At 37.3% G+C, this 4,275-nt stretch overlaps 1 long non-coding RNA gene across 1 annotated transcript; it reads right to left on the bottom strand.

Annotated features, from left to right (window-relative positions):
• Positions 1-352: 352 nt before the first annotated feature.
• On the bottom strand, positions 353-3,618 carry LOC121429825. The gene is made up of 3 exons (XR_005971974.1): positions 3,493-3,618; positions 2,306-2,361; positions 353-492 (listed from the first exon to the last, which is right to left on the bottom strand). It is a non-coding gene; the product is annotated as an uncharacterized LOC121429825 (long non-coding RNA).
• Positions 3,619-4,275: the final 657 nt, after the last annotated feature.

Genomic DNA, 4,275 nt, shown 5'->3' with positions numbered 1-4,275 from the left:
TGACACATGTTCTGTAATGACCATTCATGACTATTTCTGCTCGTTTTGCAGCTTTTCAGTTCAGACCTCATCCCACACTTTTCAATCCTACTCTTTTCGTGGTGGCATGATCTTAACAAGCATGGTATCATTTTAAAGAAAATTAAATGACCCTTTGAATGATGTAAAATATGCATTGTATAAAATTGGGAGGTGGGAGGAATTAATGGCCAAACACAGATTTCCAAACTTTTTTGAGGGGTTAATGTTTTAACAGAGCCAATTTTCTTTCTACCTTTGCAATCACTACTGAGACTGACAATGTATCTTTCTACCTGAGCCACATGACTACAACTCAAAGCTGGTAATAATGACATTTTACAGTACACTTGAATTTTCAATGTCGTTACCTGGGTTCCATTTTTTGTTTCTTGCGTTCCTGTGACTGCATACGTTACTCGTAATGTGGAAGATCCTTTCTTCTTCTGGTCAATAAAGAAGGTTTCCAGCAATCTTAAAGATTGAAGAAAACATAAAAAAATTAATTGCAGTAATTATATATAAGAATAATTGTAAAAGAATTTTAAAAGCAATTACATTCATCTATTAGTTGTTTCCCTTTAAGGATAGCCAAGATTTGTAAAGAACGTTCCAGAATGTCTTTTTATTATGCAGGCCTTGCCTATTTAAAGGCCAAGGAGTTTTATTGTTGAATAGGGAAGAGCCAAACAATAGAATTGTATTGGTAGTGGAAATGAATAGGCTTAGGTATTTTGTTTACACATGTTGATTTCAATGAGGTCATTCAAGAATGTTTTAGAAATGAAGAAGGCTCCTGAAAGAGGAAGAATATTCTTTTGGAAGACAATGCTAGAACTTTCCATTATAGTGAATTCTAGAAGGATAGTTGTAATGGGTATATAAGGCTGGCAGATTTTCCAAAGATCATCACATCTCATCACATCATATGGGAGCAGGAGATCACACCACATCATATGAGATCACTTCACCAGATCAGAGCAGTTTATTTCCACCTGGAATATCTATATTGTGTGGAATTATTTGCCCACCATCAATGAACTGTTTGCAGTTATTTTGAGAGAGAAATTCTCAGTTCTCATCGAGATCATCAACCTGTTTAATTGAACACTCTTCGACCCATGGATTGCTGAACTTGACTGTTAATCATCATCAACATCGTCTTCACGGACATTTCAACTCGTTACAGTGACTCTTATTATTCATCGGACTTCAAAATCAGTTTCATCATCGCCATCATTGTGAATTTTCGCCAGTCAACTGGGATTTTATCATTTGGATTATTACTTGGATATAGTATCATCACTTCGGGATTTTACATCGGATACTTCAAGAGATTTATGTAAGATCATTATTTCTTTCATTTATGTATTTATATAATCTTTTAATTATTTCCTGTAATAAAAAAAGAGGAAATTAAACTTTATACCTCAATTTCTGATTGTTATTTGTTGCAGTATCGTAACACAGTATCAATTAAAAAAGAGGAGAAAAGGATTTCAAAATGGGATACATGAAGTAATGACAGACAACTATTGGAAAATGAAAAAGAGAAAGGAAGGATAGTATCATCTATTCCTGATAATGATGGTGATGATGGTGATGACGGTGATGATGATGATTGATGACAATGATGATGCTGATGATCAAGCTTGGTGATGATGGTGATGATGATGAAGATGATGATGGTGATGATGAAGATGATGATGGTGATGATGATTGATGATGATGGTGATGATTGATGATGATGAAGATGATTGATGACGATGATGATGAAGCTTGATGACGATGATGATGAAGCTTGATGACGATGATGATAATGGTGATGATGATGGTGATGATGAAGATAACAATGATGGTGATTTACATGTATGATGATTATGATGGTTATTTATGATGATGATAATGGGGATGAGCATGATGATGACAAAGATGATGATGGTGATAATGATGACGGTGAAGATGGTAATGATGTGATGATGTGATATACTGCGAATAATTATACCATGATGATGAAGAATTGGATGTGATGAAATAAGGAATATTACAATGACGATTTTGGGATAAAGCAATGACCATATTAAGTCCCCATCCATCATCGCTGTTATCCTCATTTTCATTTCTTTGAAATGTTTTGTCAGGTAAGTAGCTTTGCCACAACATACATGTAATTTAAAGTATCAAACCTTATAGAGTTTAGTAAATCATCACTACTAAATTGAGCAAAATGAATGTACAAAACAACAAACTTTACACTTCTAAGGAATAACAATTATTATCTCCTTACCTCTTTGCTAAATTCACATGAATTTCTAGAGTCTGGCTGAGCCACTTGTAAGTCACCTGGAATTGAGTGTGAAAATGATATGGTTGGTTACATGTGTAGAGAAATCATAGCATAGCCATAGAGCTGACCACTCAAGTGTTCATTACCATCCAGCCTGTGGGGAATCTACAGGTAGGACTATGGTATGCCAATGCTGTACACAGCACACAATTTAAAAAATCATTAAAATATCACATTTGTGACCAAAAATACTAATTTCTGTACAGTTGAAATTTATTTTCATTAGAAACTTGGGGGTAATTTTTGTATTCACCAGTGCTCGAAAACTTGAATTTTGGGCATATTTTTGTGTACACCTTCAAATAATATGGCAAGACAATTCAATCTCTGTTTTTAATTAAGAAAAAATAATTTAAAGAATCAAATTTACTTAAGAGCCAAGTTATGACGAATAGCTGTAATGGAACCTGACAGTGTAAAAAAATCAAGCATTTGTCCTTAAGAAAAAGAGAAAATAAGCCAAACATTGCCAAACTTATTTCACCACACAGGGAGGAGTAACAGAGAACATTAAGTTATATCAATTCATAACCTTCTTAATAATAATAGAATGTGTGTGATCTGACAGTTACATCCCAAGTCTACTTTCATACTAAAAATTCTTTCACCCACTCTTACTTACATAAAACTCATATAGATCCTATTTGCTTTATATGATAAAATCTGATTATTCTTTTGGGCCTTTTTGAGTTTTGGGACTTGTCTTTTGCAGAGAAACTGGCCCGGGCCCCACTGACACTGCACCTCCCCCCCCCCCCCCAACCACCCTCCTGCAACCTGGCTTGAGCTCGCACCACTTCAGTTACTTAAATTGGCAAAGCCAAAGGTAAAACTAAAAAAGGAAAGGCAGGGGTAAAGGGCAGAGTTTAAGAAGTGCTAGTATAGGTCTCAACGCGTATTTCGCATTTCGCTCCTGTACAAGTCGAATTACTATATCACAGAATTGTGAAATCCCTGTTTGATATGTGTGGTTAAGAATCGCATGCACATACCGTCCGGTATTTCATTCGGCACGGCGCTGTATCATATGGCACTGCACAGGGCAGGGCTTGTTTTTTAAAAATATTTTCATGTAACTACAACTTAGATCTACGCTACGGGACTTTTACGGTACAGATCATACTCACAACTCTGTCTTCGTCGAGGATATATTCCTCTAAATTTTCGAGATACATGCTTGTCTCGCTGTCCATTTTATTCAGGATAAAATTTTAAATCCAGTGAGAAGGAACACACAGGATTGAATTGAAGTGTGGCGCGCCATTTGACTGACCTTCACAACTTCCGGTTTCGATCACTATTGCATGTAGTGCTGTCGCCGAAAAAAGCGTTCTTGGTAACGGCCTTGGTTAAGCTTTTTTTGTAAATTTGGACTGTGCACGTAATCAGGGTGAGTCTAAAACGCCTAATTTTATTTACAATCCATTGTAGGCTACCACTACCATACCATTAAAATTTTGTTGTTTTTTTGCAGGTGGTAGGTGTGGCCGTGGTCGGCCAGCGTAGCGAGTAGATGGAGCCGGGCTCCCTCCCCTGCCTGCCTGCCTGCCTGCCGCTTCTCCTCGCCTCACCTCGGCTCAGCTGCGGCCGGCTGCGATAGCCTCACAATAGTCACATTAGTAACAATGATTCTCCTGGTCTAAGTTACATGTAGGCATGGGCTAGGCAAAAAGCCAAAAGCTTCAGTCTCTGTATTTTGGTTACTCCGCCCGAACATTTTGTTGTTGCGCGACAGCCGAGGTAGACCTAGGGCGGTATTCTAAAAGCTGAATTAGCGGTCAATTAGCATTTTGGTATTCTGAAAAGTCACACACACTGTCTGTAGATCTAGGCCTAAAAGTCATTAAGTGCCCCTTTCCTTATTTTGGCAGGGTTGCGTTGCGCGCACTTGCAATAGTACACGTTATGAC

Source organism: Lytechinus variegatus, chromosome 16, assembly GCF_018143015.1.
Source record: "Lytechinus variegatus isolate NC3 chromosome 16, Lvar_3.0, whole genome shotgun sequence".
NCBI classification, from domain to species: domain Eukaryota; kingdom Metazoa; phylum Echinodermata; class Echinoidea; order Temnopleuroida; family Toxopneustidae; genus Lytechinus; species Lytechinus variegatus.
Note: the sequence above shows the minus strand (reverse complement) of the source record. Positions and strands in the feature narration are given on the sequence as shown.